Raw genomic sequence first — 24,166 nt, forward strand, 5'->3', positions numbered from 1 at the left:
AGAATTGCGGGAATGTGGCGTGTGGGAAATAACGAGGCAGACACAATGTTGGGATTTAAACAGGGCCACATATTTTTTGCAGAAAACGTAATCCTAAGAGGGCATCTTCTCTAATCCAGCTTCATGCTTTTACTGGGCGAGACATTCACGGCTTATGAGTGGCACCTCAAAGTTCACCATCTCCCTGGCTTCCCCTTTTGGGGTAGGGAGGCCTTCCATGTCACCCCCTCCTCGTGCCGCAGGGCTCTGAGTAGGTGAGGAAGGTTGGCCTTAGAGGTAACCATTATCACCACCAGCTGGGCTGCAGGGCTCAAAGCTGGGGAGCCTCAGGCATTACCGATCACCACAATGGTGCCTCTGAATGCTCACCATCCCTAACCCATGCCCGCAGATACCTGCCTATCAGCAAATGTGACCAAATGCCAAATCAACCTAATTATTTGTCCCCACCTGTCTTACAGTGTGAAATAGGTGAAAAAACTCAAAACAAATGACAGATTATGAGCAAAAAATTCCTACTCTGCCTCCGAAAGGACAACCAGCAAGCCCACACTGCCCACAGGGTGGTAGCCACAATTTAAATAGGAGGAGGGGAGGGGCGAGAACCAATATATGGGCTCTGATTCCCCCTTCCCTCTCCAGTGGCACCAAGGGGAGGCTGCCTATGGCGTGCCTTTCTGCCTCGTCTCCCACCCCACCCGCAATAGCCTCCCTACACCCAGGCTGTGCCGGGCATGGAAGTAAGGCATTTCCAATTTTACACCAATGGCTTTGGCAGCTAAGAAGCTACCAGACCCAATTCATTGGCTGAACTTAATCTTTGAGAGCCATTTGAAGTGCAATATTCACCATATAATTCTTCCAATTCACAAAGATCTATGTCACTAAGATCTATGGGATCCTTAATGTCATTATGATCTGTTAGGTTGGCATGCATAAGAGATAGGGCCTTCTTGACACTGTGATACTCTCTTCCTATTGACATGTGCCTAGCTTCCTCTGTGAAGAAGTTTAGGACAGTACTAAATAACTTTCTTTTTAAAGCTGCCTTCAGTTGAATTTGTAATTAGCTTGTGTGGTCAAAGCAGCTTGGCAAAGTATTCTGTATGCTTACAACTGTGGCTGTTATGTCTTGTATTTGGCTGTACTCTTGTTCTTCTGCTGCTTTGGGAATGCATACCCTTGAAAAGCAGTTTTAAGAAATACTTTAACTAAAAAAATAAAACTCATGCTACTTTTATGGTTAGCCCCTATATCTGCTTCCATTCTAAGGACACAAAGCACAAAGAGAGCAAGAGAGAGAGCTCTGCATGAAAATTATATGACTGGATTCAAAGAACCATGAGTAGAAGAAAAATAGCCACTAGAACAGTTCTGCAAATACTCAAGAGTTCACAGAGTGCTATGATACGTAGGTTCCATAGCAATGCTATTTCATTGACTCCTTTTTGTTGCCTGCATTTTAAGTTTTTTAAAAAATTAATCTGTGGAAGCTTGCACAAGCTGTGGCACAAGCAAAACATCATTGAATTTATAATGAATTCTCTTTTCTTATCTCATACAATGTTATAGTATGAGTTGTAAAACAGAAATTGCACAAGAGGAAGGGCATCTTTAGATCTGACCAAAATGCACTAAGGTCCTTTTGAGATTTGCATCAGTTATCAGTACCCACTTTTGCTATACTTCTATCACCGCTTATTTTTTATTTTTTTATTATCATTAATTATCTGTTGCCTAAGAGAGAAATTGTTGCTTTACTATAATTTTGTTTGAAGCATGGTAATACCACATGAGCTTTTGGTATCTGCTTAAAAGAATCTCAGCTACTGAATTTTCTAGAAAATATTAACTACAAACAAGTAAGCTCTGCCTGTTGGTAGACTCAGATTTGTACGACAGCTAAAAATCTTTACTTGACCTCAGTACAATATAGGCAATCCCCTTTTTCTGGAGAGGTGCAAACAGGGGATTGCACCATCACAACTAAAGCAACATTTTGAATAGAGCAAGTAAGATAGAGCTATAGAACTTTGTCTAGTCTATTATTTCTAGCAAAGCTGTGTACAAGATGGCACCTATTTTTCTGTGTCCCCAATGGGATGTCATTCACTAGAATGTCATGTATGAAGATCTCCATGTCCCCTTAAATGCTATGATGGGATCAGGACTCCACTGCAAGCCCATGTGTGAAATGATCAGCCAATAAGCTGGCAGTGCATAGTCCATGATCACATCACAAACTTTGTACTGGAATGCAACATTCACCACCGAAAGAATGATGATGGTGATGATGTGTGTAGCTTGTACAAAGCAGAAGATAAGTTTGAATAAAGGTATAGAGCTTTAGGGCGAGATGATGTAGAGCATCATTGTTCGGTGCACTTCATTGTTCTGTGCATGACAAAATGAACACAATCAGACTTTTAAAAACAAGAGAGAGAGAGAGAGAGAGAGAGAGAGAGAGAGAGAGAGAGAGAGGATGTGTTTGTTTATTTATTTTAGCCCCCCCCCCCCTAGTATATTTATTTATTTATTTATTTTCATTTCTATACTACCCAATAGCCAAAGTTCTTTGGGTGGTTTACAAAAATTAAAAACACAAGTTACAGTACATACCCCCATCATATATGCCCACACACATACAGTATGAAATAACTAATATGAATCAATAGAACTTACTAAGTATACTTAATATATTCCTTTCATGTAGCAGGATGGAGTCATCAGCATCACAGTTCTTAATCATATCAGACAAGTTTAGTCACTAAAGAGTATTGAAATGCAAGGCAAATGACACAATCAAAGGAATAAGTCCCCTTCAGATGTCATTTGGAATTGGGGGTGGAAGAGTGTTATTGTGTATGCCCAACTTTCTTATAAAGCTTTAAAGAGCATCTGAGCATACAATGTTGTCGGCTCTCCCACACTAGAGGCCTTCAAGAGGCAGCTGGACAGCCATCTGTCAGGGATGCTTTAAGGTGGATTCCTGCATTGAGCAGGGGGTTGGACTCGATGGCTTTGTAGGCTCCTTCCAACTCTACTATTCTATGATTCTATGAATGGCATCCGTGGAGGTCTTTCTCCATGTGAACCCTGATTTTTTTTCAGATTTCCCAGTTACATGAAGAAAGACTCCATGGATACAGTTGTAGAAGCAGGGGCTGTGGAATCTGAACATCCCAGTCGCTCCTACTGATAGGTTCATGTAACATCTGAAAGGGCTATGAAGTGAATGAGTTTGCAGCCATGGCCTAAAAGCCACAAGGGGCCTCACTGGTTGTACCATCTTACAGTAACCCAGAAATGGGCCTTATCTGTGGTGGTGCCCACCTGAATTATCTCCCCCACCCCAGGTATTTGGGATGCACTGTAGCATGCTATAGGCACCAATTAAAGACCTCTCTCTTCACCAAGGCCTTCCCTGAGTGAGTGTGCTGCCCAATTTGATCATTGTTGTGTTGTTGTGAGTACTGGTTTTAATGTGCTGTATAAATGTTATAGCAATTATATATTTTAATGGTATTTTAATGTGTATTACAATGTATTACAATGTATTTAAATTCTCTTTTAAACCACTTACACACACATGCAATATATATATATATATATATATATATATATATATATATATATATATATGGTAAATGGTATAAAACTATTAAACAAATTTAAAAAAATCTCTAGGGTGTATTATTGGATACCAGATACAAGTATCGGCCAATGGTGCACCCTTCCAACTCCGCTGTGTTCACTGGTGCTGAATTGTAGTTGTTATGGACAATTGCACATGTTTTCCCCCAATTGGGCTGTTGTGTAAGCAAGCTTTGCAGGTTGGCCTTTAAGTCATTTCAACAAAGCTATGGAACATACAAGAGTAATAAACTCTCATCTGAAATATCTGTAGCAGAACAGAGACTTTATCTCAGCATCTTGCCAATGTGTAAATAACAAAAACAGGTCTGGTTCCGACTGCACTTGAATGGCTGTCTCTGATACTGGTGTCACTGCAGCAGGTTACCTTATGGATCAAATGCCTGAAAGACAGGTAAGCTGCTGTGCTACAGAGGACTCAGACCACATGTGTAAGGATATGGCAGGGAGGAGAGGAAGAGATATATCCTCCTTCTCAAATCTCTGTCTGCAACTCTGACAGTCTCACGGGAGACTTACATTTCAGCCTTATTCCTCGCTCCCCCTTTTGACAGCTTGCCAGTGCTGTCACTACCTAGTAATAACATGGCTAGGAAGGAACTGAAACTGGAATCTGTGTTTGGAAAATGTTTTGAATCAGACATAAAATGGGAGCAATGCAACCAAAAAATCTTTGTTTGCAAAGAAAGCTGTAGTCAATACAAATGATTAGAAATGTATTACTTACTACAGTTCATAACTTTAGGTTCTCTCTCTCTCTCCCCCAAGGATATACTGTAGCTCCTTTAAAACAATGAAAGATGGAATTAAAACATGCCCCATAAACATACCTGAATAAAACCCAGTATGAACAATATCCATTATGAACAAATATACAGAAATAGTCAAGTTCTTAAAAGAGTCAGGTTTAGGCCCAAGGAGCCATTTGGTTGACACACTCCATTTTGAACTGAGCCTATTATGCATCACCATATGCTGCCATTTTCAACATGATTATTATTCCCTGGCAAGGCTGCCGACCCTTCTGTAAATTTTCTACAGTACCTGCCACTTGTAGCCGACATCTGTTGCGTCTTTCCACATGGACGTTTCAAATAATTTCCCCCTGTTATCTCCTCACCCAAATTAGCACCTGTCCATAACACATGAGAGACAGGTGAGATCAAATACCCTTCCTGATTCCAGCTACTGTAGCAGCATCTGTTGTGCCATAAAAGGAGAACAAAGACAGGCATTCTCTCACAAAAACAAACAAAAATAATTCATTTTAAGACATTTTACTCATTTCAAAACTTCGTAGTTTATAAGGAATGATGGGGGTGGGGGAAAGGCACTACTGTATCGGTTTGGGGTCATACTTCCAAATTTAAATATGCTGACCATCTGTGCCCAAAACAAATAAAACTTCACCTTTCCTCTCCACTTCAACCCAAAGCAGATGTTACTTTAAAGCTGTAGTTAGAAGCTATATCTCCCCCCTTTTCTTTTTAACTCTGGAGTACATGCAATCTGACCTTAACCCACTCATCGTTAGCATTATAATTTTCCTATCCAATAATGTGTCTGAATCCAAATTGGGTCCTATATGTCTGCAATTTATACTACCAAATAGTGATCCACACAAGGAAATAAATCACAATTTGACAATATATATTAAACGGGGGGGGGGGGGGCAGAAAAACTGCCATAGCTAGCATTACTTTATATTAAATACATGTGTGCTTTGGCCTTAGAACATAAGAAGAACCCTGAAGAACCAGAACAAAATCCTGTTGTCAACAGTGGTCACACAAATGCTTCATCTCTTTTGTTTGCACCTAGCATCAGATATATTCTGCCTCAAAACATGTTTTTATTTAGTTATGGATGCACTTAACAATGTATGCAAGGTTCTTCTGAGCCAGAGTTGGAAACAAAGTCATTGGCTTCCAATTCACCTCAGAATCCAATATAAACTTCTCCTGTTAACCTACAAAGCTTTTCACAGTCTAGCTCCTTCCTGTCTTTCCTCTCTCATCTCACACTATTGCCTCGCTCGTGCTCTTCGCACCTCTGATGCCATGTTTCTTACCTGCCCAAGGGTCTCTACTTCCCTTGCTCGGCTTCGTCCATTTTCTTCCGCTGCCCCTTATGCCTGGAACGCTCTTCCAGAACATTTGCGAACTACAAGTTCAATTGCAGCTTTTAAAGCTCAGCTAAAAACTTTTCTTTTTTCTAAAGCTTTTAAAACTTGATTTTGATCTGACTTTTAATGACTGCTAGTTTTACTCTACTCTGTGCCTGTTTGGTGCATTCTCTTCCCCTTCTTATTGTTTTATTATGATTTTATTAGAATGTAAGCCTATGCGGCAGGGTTTTGCTATTTTATTGTTTTTCTCTGTACAGCACCATGTACACTGATGGTGCTATATAAATAAATAAATAATAATAATAATAATAATAAAGTGTTGGTTATTACCTTTAAATCCCTACATGGTTTGGTTTCAGGTTACCTGCGGGATTGCCTTCTCCCATACAATCCGCCCCACACACTTGGGTCCTCTGGGAAGGGTTTACTCCAGTCAGCCACAACTAGACTGACAACTGTTACCCAGGGGACTGTGTAACGTACCCCAGACTGTGGTATGGCCTGCCAGAGGAGATTCATCAACTTAACACTCTCTCCAAGATTAAGACAGCTGTAAAGATTAGTCTCTTCCAGCAGGCCTACCCAGATTAATTTTAAACCTAAGAATTTTAAGATGTTTTGAGTGTTATTTTAATATTGTATTGGTTTTATATGCTCTTTTAACTAGTTTTTGTATTATATTGTACTTAATGTTGTTCCCCACCTCAATCCAGAGGAAGAGGCGGGTAAGAAATAAGATGACGATGATGATGATGATGATGATAATGATGTTTGGGTTTCTTAAAAGCCTACCTCAAATGAAGGGAAGCTTTTAAAGTCCCCATATTATTTCAAGCTCAGATAAAAATCCAGGGGCATAGTGAAACATTTTGAGGTGCAGGAACTTCTCATGATAGCCCCTGCAGCCGCACCCCGAGGAGAGTCCAAAAATTCCGGCAGCCATATCAACAAGCCAGTACTAGGGCCAGATCTACACCAAGCAGTATACAACAGTTTGAAAATGGTATATGGAATGTGTAAATGGGCCCCAACAGTTATCAGTGCACTTCAATACCTTTATAAAGCAGTAGTGTGGCTCCTGACTAGGAATGTCCATCTCCACCGGGAGCAGGTCTTTAAGAAAGGTGCCCATTCCGCACCATGCCCCTCCCCAAGTACTTTGCGTTGCAACTGGGAACAATATATTGTTAATGGAAAATTCATCTCCCAACCCGTTTCCAGCTACTGTGAGGATTGTCACTAAGCTCAGAAGGATCAGAGAAGTCTGGGGAAAAGGGGAGCAGATGATGCCACCATTTCTCCTAATAAAAACATGCCAGCTCCGTATATCCCTATGAGCTCCAAGACACACCACTGTTACCATCTGAATGTTTGGTTCCTCCTGTCCATGCCTGTCAGAGCTCACAGTCTCCTAAAGCCCTCACAGCCAGGACCCAATCCCCAAAACACATTCTCCCTGCCTCTCCCATGCAGTGGAGGCAGAGGATGCAGCGCTGATGGTGCACAAACCTATCCTCTTCCAATTTCTCCTTTATTCCAACATACTGGATAGCAATGTGCCAGACAGAGTGTAAAGGGAAGGGTGAGTGTTTTTGTGGGGAGCAAATACTGCAACTAGAGTATGTGGTTACTGACAAATGAGGGAAAGTTACAACAATTGGGATTGTTCAGCTTGGAAAAAGGAGGTTAGGGGGGAGGCATAATAGAGCATACAAAATTATGCCTGGTGTGGAGAATGTGGAGAAGGAGACATTTTTCTCCCTTTCCCATAATACCGGAACCCGGGGTCATCCCATAAAGCTGATTGGTAAAAGGAATAAAAGGAAGTACTTCTTCACACAGTGCATAGTTAAATTATGGAACTCACCACCATAAGTTGTAGTAATGGCCACCAATTTGGATGGCTTTAAAAGGGGGTTGGATAAATTCCTGAAGAAAAAGGCTATCAATGGCTACTAGGCCTGATGTAGTGTGACCATATGAAAAGGAGGACAGGGCTCCTGTATCTTTAACAGTTGTATTTAAAGGAGAATTTCCCTCTGCATAACAACAGTTAAAGCTGCAGGAGCCCTTCCCTCTTTTGTATCTGGTCAAGAGGGCAGGGCTCCTGCAGCTTTATATACTGTGATGAAGAGGGAATTTCACCAGGTGCTGCATGCATACAAATGACACCTGCTGAAATTCCTGTTTCAATACAACTGTTAAAGATACAGGAGCCCAGTCCTCCTTTTCATATGGCCACCCTACCTGATGGTTATGTGCTATCTCCAGTATCTGAGGCAGTAAGCCTTTGTGCAACAATTGCTGCGGAACATGGGTTGGAGAGTGCTGTGGCACCATGTCCTGCTTTGTTGGTTCCTGGTCGACAGCTGGTTGGCCACTGTGTGAACAGAGTGCTGGACTAGATGGGCCCTCGGTCTGATCCAGCATGGCACTCCTTATGTTCTTAGGTTCTTAATCAGTGGAAAGTGACAGTGAAAAGAAACCTAAAGCAGGTTTAGATTCAGTTCTCAAGCAAACACTTACATGCATGCTTAACTTTACAACCAGGTATTAATAGGATGGTTCAAAAATTGCTTTTGGTAGGAGATGTAAACATTGCTGTTGGGAAAAAAGATATATGGTGCATTCTCAGAATTCATTGAATGCAGCAATTACTGTTCCTCAAATATGCTCCTGATTTAGCAAAAATCACAAAAACTCATTATGGTTTCAGTCTACACAAAATCTGCTGGAGACTGGTGTCTGGAATAAGTGGCTTCAGGATTACAACATGTTAACAAGCACAACTATATTTCTTGATAGATAAAACAAACAAACGTGAGCATGACCTAGGACAAAACACAGAGGTAAATGCAAAGCAGTAGATGGGTAGCTTCAGTTCATTCAGAATTAAATAATGAATGAATCATAACTAACACACAGTGAGCCGGGTGTTATGGGTTTTGTAGCTTTGAGGCTGCATGTTTTGTTTGTGAAAATGAAGATGGTTTGTCCTGAAAGGGATTTATTGATTTATTTATTAAATTTATATACCGCCCATAGCCAAAGCTCTCTGGGCTGTTTACAAAAGTTAAAAACAGTAAACATTAAAAAAAAGTATACAAAATTTAAAACCATCAAAAACATAAAAACAACAGTATCCATTTAAAAACAAAAGTTCTGGGGTCCATTAGAAAAACAAACTTAGTGTTGTTAAATGCTGTTAAGGGATACACTATCACATGGATATAGGTGTTTTAACATGAAAAGCTTACAGGAAAACAATGCTGATACAGTGAGAGTATATCATGTCTGTTCATGGTAAATGTGACTCATAAAGTGTGACAGATTTTGGAATTGCTGCCAGAATGTTCAGATCAGGTTTCAGAAGTGACAGGGTGAAGATATGCAACCTAAATTACATTTTTCTCTTAATTTCATAACTGAGTTTATTTCCTACTTGTGTCTGACATTTGCTCCGTTTGTTTCATTTTAGCATCCTTCTCCTACATGAATATGTAGAAATTGGTGGTAATGCAATATGTCAGAATATTGTACTTGTGAAAAGCAGACATTTTTGTATCTAATTCAGCATTCACATGGCACAAAACTGGCTCTACAGCAATGTAGTATAGAGCATCCAGATGTGTTTTTATGAATTCAGTAAACACAAGTCGAGAAGTGACTGGGGCAGTTTGGATGATTATTGCAACCCACTGTGGCTTAAGCCACAGTGAATTACAGTGTGGATGGGTGTCCATTTTGACACCCCAGCAATAGGGATTATTTAAGGTTTAAACAAACTTCACGTAACTTTACAACAGACCATGGGTTATTTGAGGATTGTTTAACCTTCAAACAACCCTTGTCACTTGGGTTTGGACGAGATAAGAAGCTGCAGCTGGGGCTTCAATAGGCAACCTCGCACCCACTAGCATCATGGCTTGTCTTTGCTTAAATAAACCACAGTGGGATGCAGTGATCATGCGAACCAGGTCACTGTGTCTTAGTTACAAGTCAAATAAATTGACCAAACTTTAAAAATCCAGCTAAACTCCTTCACAGGTTTACACATATATGTGACCCACTTTATGCTAGTGCTCCTGGGATTGTTTCCAAATCTGTCTGGAGCTTCCTTTCCCCAACCCCAAGCAATGGATTTGAATAGCAAATTTGTTTTCCTAGATGGATTCATTTACACTGCCATTCCTTTAATATTGTGCCTTGCTGGAGCAATTAAGTCACACACACACACACTCGCTCAATGAGCAGGTCCTGGGGAGGGGGAGAAACCCAGAGGATTTGATTGGAGCACCAGGTGGGCTAGGTTCAGTCCTCAAGACTGAAGTTCCCATCCTTGAATTAGGTAGTAAGAAACTTGAATTGTTATCAACTTTTTCTTCCTTTTTACCTTTAAAATGGAACATGCATGCTGATTTACTTAAATAAATACACTTTTAATTTTGGATGATGATAATAATAATAATAGCCCTGGGCTCTCCTTTGCTATGCTGCTAATGCTACTGAGATATCTGAACCATCCTTAAATATGGCAGTTCTTCTGTATTTCCCAATACTGTGGCCTAGGAAATGCTAGATGGTGGCAGCTGGTTAAAAGTTTTATAAGTTATGGGTGACCCTCTACCCCACTTTGACCTGCAACCTTGAAAGTCACATGCCTTCCCTCACCTTCTCTCCATGTTCCTGTATGAATTTATAAAATGTAAGGAATTTAACATTCATGGATGGTTTCGAGAGCCGATTTCTCTTTTCCACATGAAATCTTTCATCCCAAGATTAAATGCAAATTGTCAGGGAAAAACAACCCACAGATATGATAATTCTCAGGCTTGTGATAAGAGTGCTTGCAGTGTGTCACCAAACATGCCACTGTGATCACCAGTTCTAATAGGTTAACGTTAACAAAATAGTCGAGTGAAGGATCACAGCTTGCTTTCTACTATCTAGCAATGTTTGCATAATAATTTTCCTATCCTGTTATGTGTTTGTACAGCTTTAGCAATAATTGAGTGGCTGGGGGGAGAATGGGCTATGCTGTTCTTTATTAAAAATAGCTCTTTAGTTACACACACAACTGCAAGGAAGATTTTTTTTTTTTACAAGTGCAGAAACAAAAAGCTGAATTTCAATTCAAGAGAATAATGGGAATAGGCCAGTCTTTTGCTGACATCTCAACTAGAACTGTATTAGTACATATAATGCTTATCTGTCACTGCACTGCAATTAATTCTGAGCCATCAGTCATCCTGTCTTCTTTCCAGAAAAGTGAAAGCAGCAACAATACCCAGAGAAGTAGTGAGGCCCAGCTACTCTAATATTGCTTCCATAATTGACATCTTAAGTATCATTCTAGATAAGTGGATCCATGTGGCAGGCGTTGAGGCTGGACACAATTACTACGTTGACAATGGGGTGATTGTGGTACCTGCAATGGAAACATGGCTTCTATAAACATCCCTTGCTTTGCAAATGTTTTTAATCTCGCTGTTTGTGATAACCTTGGATATATAGATATATAGGTATCAGCATTTCAAAGGCAGAGCCTCTCTTCTCCTGTGTCATAGATCTGCTAAATGTAATTGTACATCTAAAACATTTTCAAGGAGAATGTAATATGCCCCAGCATACATTTATTAAAAATGTATTTCACAGTTTCAGTCCTATTTCCTGCTAATTGGCTTAGCTTAAAAAAAAGAAAAAAAGGTGGGGGGGAGAAGGAAAGGCATATATTCTTGCTACGAATGCAGCAATGTGAATTTACAATGATTTTGATTCCTGATCTGGAGGTACTCCATACTCCATTTACTCTAGGGTAAATGAGATGAATTTTTTGCCTGTTTTCTCTATTTCTCTGCTAAAAAGAAACATCGTGTTTATGGATCACTGCACTAAGAAGATAAATAATGTTTTTGCAATAGCATTCTAGAGGTCCTCAAGAATTAAGGTTAAGCAAACTGTCTTTAGAAAGATGTATCAGGGGGACATCTACACAGCATTCCGAAGGCGCCCCGAAGCCCCTTGAGGGCGCCCCGAAAACGGTCGTGTAGCACATACCTTAATCGTCCCCAGAAGAGGTGGAGGAGGAGGCGTGCTTCGGCAGTGCAGACTGCGGGTGGGCTGCTCCAGGCTCCGTTTCCCTTTAGCCAGCAGGCCCTGCGAGAGCTCCCAGCAGCGGGGCTGGGTCGTGGGAGGGAAGAGAGCGGACGGGCGAGGAAAGGGGAGGGTGCCTCCCACACCCCCGGGACCACGCAGAGGCCTCCGCCGCCGCCCCTTTCCTCGCCCGTCCGCTCTCTTCCCTCCCACGACCCAGCCCCGCTGCTGGGAGCTCTCGCAGGGCCTGCTGGCTAAAGGGAAACGGAGCCTGGAGCAGCCCGCCCGCAGTCTGCGCCGCCGAAGCACGCCTCCTCCTCCTCCTCTTCTGGGGACGATTAAGGTACGTACTACACGAGCGTTTTCGGGGCGCCCTCAAGGGGCTTCGGGGTGCCTTCGGAATGCTGTGTAGACTTGCTCCAGGCTTAGGAATGGACAAATCAGCCTATTTCCATTAGTCCTGTGCTGAATCCTGCCTCATATTTGGGAGAACTATTTCTCTCCCTGCAAAAGAGGCATCATTTTCTTTCTGCATCTTTCACAAAGAGGGAGATAATTTCAGAGAATTTGCTCCTTCAGGAGGGGGACAACATTTCCACATACCTTTTTAAGTGTAGCCAGTTGTTGGGTGTGTGTGTGCTTTCTATTTTTTATTGGGTTTTTTTTTTAAAAAAAAAACCACTCTGATACTTGGTGGAGCCTGACTGCACTTCCTGGGTGCTTATTGGAGACCATGTGACTTCACCCTCTCCAATAGGCATTCAGAAATAACTCCTGGGAGCTGTCTATGCATCTTCTAGGCTCCGCAGTGGCTGCACAGCAGTGCTGGGTCAGCTATACAACACAGCCGCCAACTCGCAGCCACCACAGTCCTTTTCATCAAAGTTGTGTGGTTCAAAAGTCAGGAACTTACCCTGACTTTTTTATTCAAAGTGAGGTCACCATGGCCCTTCCGGCACATGACCTTGCTCTGAGGTTGAGCTGGGGGTTGAAGGCAACCCCTGAATGGTTGCTAGAAGCCAGGCAGAGGGCAGGTTTGTGTTAATTAACTTCTCTGATGCTATGTTAATTCACATCAAGTTATATCCAAAGCTGTGCATTTGTAGAGGGAGATTTTATCCTTTACTTTGGTGATGCACGGCTGTGCACCTCCAGTTTACAAAAATAGAGACCAGCTGTGTTCCCTGACCATTTGTGCTAATGAGGCAAAATTTCACCCCATTAGAGCAAACTGTCAGGGAATGCAGTGTTTCTCTATTTTTATAAACTGGAGATGTACAGCTGTGCATCAGCAAAGTAAAGGATAAGAGCTCCCTCCACCACAAATGCACAGATTAAGAGCAATGTGCTTTCCTCCTGTGCTCATCAAGATGAAGCCCTGGGCTCCTGCAAGTGCTGAGTGTGGTGATTTTTTTTAAAAAAAATAAAAATTAGGAAGAAGATCCCCTGAACAAACCCTAGTGAGGCAGTGGCTCTTATGAATCAGTGCCTGAGCATGGTAATGGACTGGATGAGGGCCAACAAACTGAGACTCAATCCATAAAAGATGGAGATACTGTTAGTGGGTGGTTCATCTGCCTGGCTAGGTGATGCTCACCATGTTCTGGATGGGGTTGCACTCCCCCTAAAGGATCAGGTTCGTAGTTTGGGGGTGTTCTTGGATCCAGAATTGTCACTTGAGGCACAGATGAACTCAGTGGCAAAGAGCACCTTTTATCAGCTTAGGCTGATATACCAACTGCACTCTTATCTGGACAGAGATAGCCTATCTACAGTTATCCATGCTCTGATAACCTCTCATCTGGATTACTGCAATGTGTTATATGTAGGGCTGCCTTTGCAAATGGTCCGGAAGCTTCAGCTGGTACAAAACAGGGCAACACCTTTACTAATGAGGGACAGGCCAATGAGACCACATCACGACAGTCCTTTTCTAGCTTTATTGGCTGCTACTCCAGGTCCAGGCCCAATTCAAAGTGCTGGTATTAACATTCAAAGCCCTAAACAGCTTGGGGCCAGGCTACCTGAAGGAACACCTCCTCCCATATGTACCTGCCCAGACCCTAAGGTCATCCTCAGGGGTCCTTCTCTGTGAGCCCTGCCAAAGGAAATGAGGCAGGTGGCTACCAGGAGGAGGGCCTTCTGTGCTGTGGCACCCTGGCTGTGAAATGAGCTCCCTAAAGAGGTTCACCTGGCATCTACACTATACTCTTTTAGACGCCAGTCACCATTTGTTCCCTTCCCATTATGCTCCCTCACCTGCCTTTTATAATACCTAGCATGAATAAGAGATCTGGGGATATGCATTTTAAATCACACTTTGATACACACACAAACAAACACTGTGTCACAACATTCACAGAAGTGCAAAATCTGATGGACAGCCAAGTTCTAATTGGCGCATGGGCATGGGTATGCATATCACTCCACTTACCTCAAAATGTGGTAAGCCAGCCCTGCTGTGTTTTTGAGGCCCCTCCCAGTAAAGGCTGATGGCTCCTATGTCAGTGGGACAGTGAATCCACTCTGGGTTTCATTTAGAACCAGTCAAAATTCTAAAGGAGCTGTTCAAGGAGCTGAACCCATTCTGGGGATATGGTTCAGCACCTTGGATAGCTGCTTTAGAGTTCTGACTGAAACCCAGAGTGAATTCGCTGCCCCAATAACACAGGAATAAGCAGCTTCTACTAGACCCTCCTGTTCATACTGGTAAGTAGGATCCTGGAATTCTGTCCTAAAATCCTGACCTGATGGCACCACATGTCTCCGAGGTTGAGCAAAGGCTGGGAATTACATTCAGCCCATGAAAGAAAGAAACTAATAGCTTACCCTAAGCTTTCTATGCCCTGGCATTGAGATGAAAAATATGATTCAGATTACAATTGCAGAATGAACTACAGCTGTGTGCTCATGCAAAACAAAGTCTTATTTATTTATTTCCCAGCTCTTTGGCCTTTGGGCTAATGTTCCTGCCCATGTTGCTTTTTCATGTTGCTTGATTTGATGGTGAGGAGACTGATAATAAAGACTGAGTACTTTCTGGGGCCTTTCTTGGACTTGTTTTGCAACAAATGCTGTTTTGCAAGAAATACTAAAGAGGTGGACGGCAGTATATTCCATGCAGAAACAATTTGCTAACAGCCTAGGTAATTGTGTGCATGCACCTATGCTTATTAGACAGATTGTGAAAAAGAAATCAAAGAGGCTACAGGAAATTCACAGCGAGAGTGATTGAGAGTTTTAAAAGAAGAGTATGTTATGTCAAATAATTGTATGTGAAGCAAGAGCTTTAAGGTCATTGGATTTCCTAAGTCAGCCACCTAAAAGTAGCAGAATGACAGGTAAAAGGGAAAACACATCACTTGAGTGGTCCTAGGAAGCAGCTAAGAATGGGACTACTGAGGACCAAATTTTTGTATATATCTTTAAAAGGTAGCACAGGGATAAGCCTGATCCAGTTGTATTGGTGCTCTTGATTTGTAAAAGTTCTGCCAACCAGGCCCTCATTCTGGTGGATTTTTTTCCAGGTAACAGTTCTGCTGCTAATTCAGTTAATATAAAGAAGATTTGGAAGAAGAAGAAAATTATGAGAAATAGGAGATGGGTGGAACTTGAGTAACCCTACCACATTATTAAACTAGATCTGCAAGATGGCTGTGCAGGAAGCTGACCTTGATAGTGTTTGTTTTCATTGCATTTCTTTCCCTCCTTAAGGAACCCAAGGCAGAGGGTTCTGCCTTGGGTTCCTTAAGGAGTCCTCTTTAAGGACACAGTTCTCTTCCTCTCCATTTTATCCTCACAACAACACCCCTGTGCGGTAGGTTGGGCTGAGAGACTGGGACTGGCCCAAATTCACCCAGTGAGTTTCATGACCAAGTGGGGACTCGAACCTTGATCTCCTGACTCTCAGTCCAATACTCTAATACTACATCACATTGGCTCTCACCAGTTTAGGCAGCTAGTCTGCTGTTTTCTGGGTGATCTTAAACCTGGCCAAGGAAAAGGGCAGTGCCTAGCTTCTTCCCCTTCGCTTATTGCCTCACCCTGAAGCAAAAGTGGTGCCTTCCTATGTCACACCTTGCTAGGGCCCCACAACTCTGGGCAGGTGACCTAGATTAGCTCCAAAGTTGACCCTTATCAAGGCAATAGGTTCCACAGCCCAGAGCAGCAATCCTCAGGAATTACCAGTCCTCCTGTACATGCCTCTTGATGCTCACCTAAACCTGTTGTCTATTTCAATTCCTTTATATTATTATTATAAATAAATTTATTTCTTGCCCGCCTCTCCATTTTGATCGAGGCAGGGAACAACAATAAAGATAAAACACATAACACTCAACCAAAACATAATATACATTATTTATTTATTTCAGCATTTTTATCCCGCCCTTCAGCCAAAAACACTCTCAAGGCGGCTTACAAAAACATTTCTTGACAGTCCCTGCCCACAGGCTTACAATCTAAAAAAACCCAAAAACCAATGTTTTCAATCATTGTTAAAAACATCCTAAAACACATCCTAAAAACATTTTAAAAACATCTTAAAATTCCACTGGATAGGCTTGCCGGAAGAGATCAGTCTTTATAGCTTTCTTGAATGAAAGAAATATTCCTGCCAGAGAACACAAACAAGCCTCAGCTTACTCTTTCTTCTCCCACCTTCTAAGAATGGAATCCTCCAGACTCTTCTGCAAATCTACACACACACACACACACACACACACACACATATCTGGAGTTCCACCCATGAATAAATAATCTCTGGGCTCCATCTTAAGGATTTAAAAGCACCCAAATCTCCTTATTATCTTTCTTTCTGGCCTTATTTAGGCCCCTGGGTACCATCCGCCATACATACTGTATTTTCTGGCGTATAAGATGACTTTTTAACCCAGGAAGATCTTCTCAAAAGTTGGGGGTTGTCTTATACGCCCAGTCGTCTTATACGCCGGAAAATACGGTACATACTGAGGCAAAACAACTAATCAAAGGATCTGGATTCCTACCCACTTGCGCCTAACCTCTTCAAAATCTGACTTAGCTTGTAAAATCAAGGCCACAGCTAGACCTAAGGTTTATCCTGGGATCATCCAGGATTCACCCCTGCCTGAGCACTGGATCTCCTGTGTGTCACCTAGATGAACAGGTTTGACCCCTGGATGATCCAGGGATAAACCTTAGGTCTAGCTATGCCCCAAGACTTTGCCCTTTTACAATCCCCATATGCAGAAGCAACACCTGCTCAAAACAGCTCATGAAACCTAGCTGGGAGGTTTTCTACATGAGGTGTTCATTGTGTGTTCATCATTCCTTGGTCACAGTTGCAAAAGGTTCTTTAGAAGATATCCATCATGGTACACACTGAAGTAAAGAACTTCAAAAGCAAAGGCTGGTCCCAGCTGAGACCAGCCTTTGGTTTGGAGTGCCTTTTCAGGACACTTTGGATGTTGCATTGTTAAGTGGCTGATAAAGGAGAAGAGCTTGCTTAAATACCCTCATGCTCCTCCCCTGACACTGATGTGATGGTTACATGTGTCATCATGTTTGATGTACTTCCGTGTCTCCCCCTCTCCCTCAGTAAAGGTGTCTCCATCTGAGGCTGTGTGGAACATTTGTGCTCCATCAATAACCCTTCATAAAATTTCACCTTCCAAAAACAAAAAAAAACAAAAAACAAAACAGTTCATGGGTCTGCTGATAAAGGCATTTCTGAAAAGAGTTGGGTTAGGTACATCTGCTGGTCAACTTAGACAAGACAATATTATCACCATCTTGGCTCATATTCCATGGCTCATAAAAGTACACCCAAGGATTCTGTACTGGGTGGAGAGAGGAAGAGAAGATAAACAATGACAAAATCATTTCAAATGCATAAAAGAAACACTTTAAATATGCAATGCTTAATTAATATGTATCACAATGTTACTTAACTAAATATTTCTGTCTCTCACTTAGGTTTTTTTGTAAATGTATTTGAGATGCCTTTCTTTTGTCTGCTATAATTGAAAAGTAAGAAATTAATTAACATTTCCTTGGGGGGGGAAACTTAATTCCCTATTCTTTGATTATTTTACATGTCTCAGAAACATAAAGCACCTTATTAGTAATTTTAATTTGTTTGCTCTACCACAAATGCCTCTTTAGACACCCACTTCTTTCAAATATACTGATCTTTACCTTAATCTTCTTCAAGATCATTTTGGTATCTCCCATAATGCACAATTTTAAGCTTTTCCTCTTCCTGACCATTCTGGAAGTAGGGCGGTTTGCTACCTCCTGCCTCTATTCTTCTCTTTTTCTCTGGACTCTGTGTGTGTGCGTGTGCGTGCGTGATTTGAGACTAAGCCCTGCGCCCCTCTGCTCCTCTCAACTTCATGAACATTGTTTCTTTCTGTGTCAATATCTAAAGATGAAAACATTTTGTAATGATACATATATATTTTTTAATAATATTTTTATTTGGATTTTATAACACAAACAATATTTCGCTTCAGCAGTCCTCTCTTAACTTAACTCGTGAGTCTGTCATTAATAGCTATATCCCAGACTTCTTTACACCATTCTTCTATTTGATAATCCCTTTGTTCCTTCCAATTCCTGGCAATTATTAATCTAGCTGCAGTTAATAAGTTGTTTATTAATTCTTTACTATTTTGTGTACATTTAACCCCTTCATATATTGATAACAGTGTTGTTCTTGGCCCTATCTTTACCTTCCATCCCATTTTATCATCTCTTTAAATACTATTTGCCAAAACCTCTGAATAGCTTCACAAATCCACCACATATGGAAATATGTACCCTTTCCCTGTCATCCTCTCCAACAATATACAGAATACTTTTTATCCATTTGATGTAGTCTTACTGGTGTTAGATAACACCTCCATATCAATTTATAATAATTTTCCTTTATTCTTACCGACATAGTCTTTAATAAACATTGGTTCCATATCTTTTCTCACTCTTGACTACTCAACTGTCTTTCCATATCTTGATCCCATGTCATTTTATAATGTTCATGTTGCTTTCCCTATCCCAACAATAACTTTTATAAAGAACTCATTATACCCTTACTAACTATCTTTCCACCTTCCTCTTCCCTTTGTATGATCAGCTTTTCAATCTCCATACACTCCCTGCACTTTAAACTCTGCTTTTTCATTTTTTTTGTCCATTGTTCTAGCTGTAACGCCTCCATCCAGGATTTTTTTCTCTCCCTTACTAACTCCTTTATTTTCTCTTTATTACCAATCTTTTCCATCCAATCTTTTAATTAATTTACTTCTCTTTCCCTTAAATCTTTTTCCAACTCTTTCTTTAAGTTCTCTGGGAAATTCTGCACCATTACTACTGGAGTTAGGGGGGAGATCTTTGGCATTAATTTTCCTTTATGTTTGGCCCAAAATTAATGATACATATTAATAATTTCTACTGATATAATACTAGAGACATACAGAATACATTTTGTCCAGCAATACAGACAGCCCTTCCTGGCTACCATTAGCCACCCAAGCAATTAACTGTGGAGAACATCTCTGGCCTTAGCTAGACCTAAGGTTTATCCTGGGGTGGTCCCTGCCTGCTCCCAAGATATCCTGTGTGTCATTTACATGAACAGGGATGACCCCGGGACAATCCTAGGATAAACCTTAGGTCTAGCTAAGCCCTCCCTCCTCCCCCAGCTCTCTCTCTCTCTCAGTACTTTCTTCTGCTTCTCATTTACCTCCTGTTGTGCTGATATCATGAAGTTAATTCAACGTGAGACCAGGAAATATTGTATTAATGCAGAATGGATGTAAAAGATCAAGGATTGTGGCTGAGATGCTATAAAGACTTTTCCTATTTTTGGACCCCTTCCCTCTCCCAAAATGATTAAAAGAGTGTGCACTTTTCTTGGGGGGGATGTTTGTGAAAGCAGCAGCCATTTTGGCTCAACCCTATTTTGTCTATTGATTTATTGTGCTGCCTTTCAGCAAAAAGAGCTCCATTACAGATGAGACTGACAAAAGACAGTGGCTTGCCTAAAGCCACCCAGTAGTTCATTCATGGCTGAGCTAAGATTTGAAGCTCAGATTTCCAGTTCAAAGCTCATGCTCTTAGCCGTAAGCGTACTAGCCACAATTCACTTTCCAGAGATTTCTGCAATGACAGTCGCTCATTAAACTGTGTTGGAACACACAGTGGGCTTCATCGTTTGCCTTGCTTCTAGAATTTGGTGGAGGTAGAAAGTCTGATCCAAATGGGATACTCTACAAGCCCATTACCTCTATATAGCACAGTGGGGGAAGGTTACAAGAAGGCGGGAAATAAAGAGTTTTTTTCCTTCCCACTGTTGTGACCTCTCCCCCTAGTCTACTTCTGAGCTCCAAACATCACTAGCTCCAGACAACTCAGAAGGCTGTTGTTCTAGGTTTGCTAGAACCATTGCCGTTACAGGGTGGGAATACCTTGTAATTTTTTTTTTCAGTTCCTTATTTCATATACCAATTTTCTCAAACTGATATTCAGTGCTTCACCACAGTATCACTTATTATTGGAGGCAAAGTAGTGCCTCCAATACATAAGGGAGCTAACTACATGGCAGTGGGTTGCCACCATGATAAGCACCCCACCACCACCACCACCATGCTTTTGCTGCATCAGGGTGGCAGTAGCTAATCCCAATGCACAGTGGAAGTGTGGGGTATTCAGTGGCCAGGCTCAGCCCCTGCCCTGGTGGACAGCAATGAATTAGGGGTCACCATCTGGCCACACCTCTGCATTGAGGATTGAGCAATTTTAGATAGCAGAAGAACTGTGTTTGCCTCGCTCCATCCTGAAGTGTCAGGCTAAGTCCCCAACTTTTAAAATACGGAGCTTCTCTGAGCAGCTTGTTGTAATTTTCACTTCTATTTGACTTTAGTCACTGGTGAAGCTTGGGATCCACAACACTTTTCATTTTAAAACATCTTTTTCACTCTGTACATGGAATATTTTTTCTTACCTGGACTTTGCTGAGTTCTACACCCTGGATTAAAGGAGGAAAATTGTGGCTGCATGGAGGGTAAGTTGAAGCAAGCACAATTTGTGACAGTCCACAACATCATGACTGATCATGGGGCATCAGCCCTAGCTTCCAATTTCCTTGTTTTGTGGAGTTTGGACCAAGGTGAGAAAGTCTTATGTCTTGTCTTTTAAACAAGCAGGTGTTTTGATTATTCAGTATTATTCTTATCCAAGTATGGTTTGTATTGGTGGTTTGTATTTATTCATTAGCATCTGGGTTATTATTTCTACCCTATTATAATTGTTTTCTTCATTCTGTTCAGTGTTACTCTCTTTTCTGTAACCTTGCTTTTTTGTTTTGACTTCAGGAACTCTATTTATATAATTAATAGATAAAGAATTTTATATACAATATATGTGTATAATCCAAGCCACCAGGCAAACATGATTTTATTTTAATTAAATATAGAACATGTAACATTCAAAGCAGAAAAAAACTTCATCCCATTTTCCAGTGATGTGGTTTAAGTAACTGAAACTTTAGCTAGTAACAGTTTAACAACTAATAATAATAAATGCTCTGAAATATATATCCCTTTTGGCATGAAATTATCTTGGCTACAGCTAAATGTTTTAAGTTAGCCTGAATTAAAATGTCCAATATAAATGGTTGACCGGCATGTAAGACACTTCATGGACACAGGAAGATGCAAAATGGAAGTAGAAAGCAAAGACTACTTATCAAGACCGAAATGATTTCTCTCCATTCCATTCCTTTGGGGTGGAATGTTCTTGGGGTGGTTCTCAGAGTTGGCCATTCCCCTGTTTGTTGTTGTTATTGTTGTTGTTGTTAAAAGTTCTGGTTTATCTAGGATAATTTCTAAAATTACATTCTGCCACTGGATCCTAGAGAAAGAGCCATTCCTCAACTTCAGGTGTGTGAATACTCAGCCTCTGGTGTGGCCCCCTCCACTGGTGCAGAAGCGTGCATGCATGTGTGCATGTGTTTGTGGGCACACCAACCCACACAAAAGATCAGTTACTGCCAAATTTCACTGATAAACTACTATGCTTCTGTGAGCAAATTAAGCTGGACAAATTTAGCTTGAAAACAAGATAAATGTCAATGTTTTAAGTCTCCATAGTGTTTTGTTGCCAAACTTCAACTGCAACTATATCTTTTTCATAGAATCATAGAATAGTAGAGTTGGAAGGGTCTGATAATGCCTTTGAGTCCAACCCCCTGCAGGAATCCACCTTAAAGCATCCCTGACAGATGGCTGTCTAGCTGCATCTTGAATGCCTCAACTATGGGAGGGCCCACGACCTCCCTAGGGAATTGGTTCCATTGCCGTACTGCTCTAACAGTCAGGACATTTTTCCTGATGTCCAGCTGGATTCTGGCTTCCTGTAACTTTAGCCCATTATTCTGTGTCCTGCACTCTGGGATGGTCGAGAAGCGATCCTGGCCCTCCTGTGTGTGACAACCTTTCTTTTGTTACTATGCTGCTGAATTTCAGTAGCACAGCAGTGGTGTCAGGAGTGCAGTTGCAGGCAGTGATGGCAGACGAAAGTGGCTGCTGGACCCACTAAAGCTGCCCACTGCTTCAACAGTGCTGCAGAGGCCAACCTGAAGAGAAAGCCTCCTAATGGCCCACCTGGAAAAATGAAGATGCCTCTATCCCACCCATGCATTTGCATTGTAATGGCTGATGTTGTTTTTACTGCAGTGTTCCATCAACATGTTAGTATGGAGGCACTGAAGCCAGTGCAAGTGGCTGCAACCTGAGTGGCATGAGCAGAAACTGCAGAAGTTGCACCTCCATCTACTAAAGCCCAGATCTCTTCTTCACCTGCCAGCCATCCCAGGTTGCACTGCTTCTTTTCTTTTCTTTGATTTCCTTTCTAGTGTCCCTGCCATTCATCAGCACCCAAGTTTAAACTAAAAATTTACTTCCTAAAAAAGAAAATTAATGTCTGATGCCAGAGAGAAATGCCTTTGTTTGACTAGTTGGATCCAGAAAGGAAACGAAGTCACAAGTGAAAAAGAAATATTAAACTAAGCATGGATACTAAAACACATGGCTTTTTCTTCAAATGTGATTGCTTTGTGGAAGAATTTCAGATCCAGATTTTTACACCAATTGTTTTGGAAAACGGTAACTAAATCATTAAGAGATGCCATTCCAAAAGCATGAGCACTGTGAATGGTACTTTACATTTCCTTTGGAAAGGAAAGAGTTAAGCCAACTAACATCAGGTCATGCAAGGAAATGGTGGAGGTCAGATATTTTAGTCATGCAGACAGCGCAGATGCTTATAATCAGTGTCAGTTTGAATAATAATAATAAAATACTTAGCTGGCCAAGCTCAGTTCACATATAGGGTTTACAAAGATAATATATTCTACCAACAAACCACCTAATTTCAAGTGGTGGTGGCATCCCTCTCAGTAATGGCATCACAGGCATCACACTTTCAGTCTGAGGTTGAGCAGGTCAGTAATAAGTTCCATTGAATCCAATGGGACTTATTTCCTTTTTTGTTATCGCCTTTGTGCCGTTCCCTGCTTGAATGTCACTAGGGAGCCCAAAACATCTCCGAATCCCTAAGGTCTCTACAGCTTCAGCATTTTTCTTCCATCCTAAGGGAGGTTAATGTTGAAGAAGCTGACAAGCCTGCTTTACCTCAGAACTTCCATTGCCTGATATCTGCCCTCCATTTTCAGACACACACATTGAACTGATTCTAAAGAACCAGCTACATTTGTCTTCAAGCTATAACAAACCACTAATAAAGGGCAACATGTGTGCTTTTTATCTGTCAGAAAACTGAAAAATCAGTGTGAGTATGAAGGTCTTTTAGAGATCTATAGATAATGGATTTGTTATTGTTCCTAGTTAAGTGTGAAATACCATTTACATGACTCAACCTGCCAGATTTAAACACAGCTCAATAGTTTTCTGCTCCTTGACATTTCCTGTTCTATTGTACGTAAGACCCAAAAACAGTTTTATTGTGTTGACTCAACCAACTTCGCGTGTACCTCCATCTCATTTATTGCTAGACACCACCATTGCTTAATGGTCACTCTCATTTTAATATCCCTGAATGTGTCATGCAAAATGGCTGCCCATCTGAAGGGCTTATATATGGCTATCATGTTACAAATAGGCCAGTAGCAGTAAAGACAATGGCAGGAAGTGGCAGCAATGGAGAAAAGGTAACAAACGGATACAGTGACCATCAAATGGTAGCAGTGACAACACTGAGATGTTACTGATTGGCTGACACACAACCTCAGCC

This window comes from Elgaria multicarinata, chromosome 10, assembly GCF_023053635.1.
Source record: "Elgaria multicarinata webbii isolate HBS135686 ecotype San Diego chromosome 10, rElgMul1.1.pri, whole genome shotgun sequence".
NCBI lineage: Eukaryota > Metazoa > Chordata > Lepidosauria > Squamata > Anguidae > Elgaria > Elgaria multicarinata.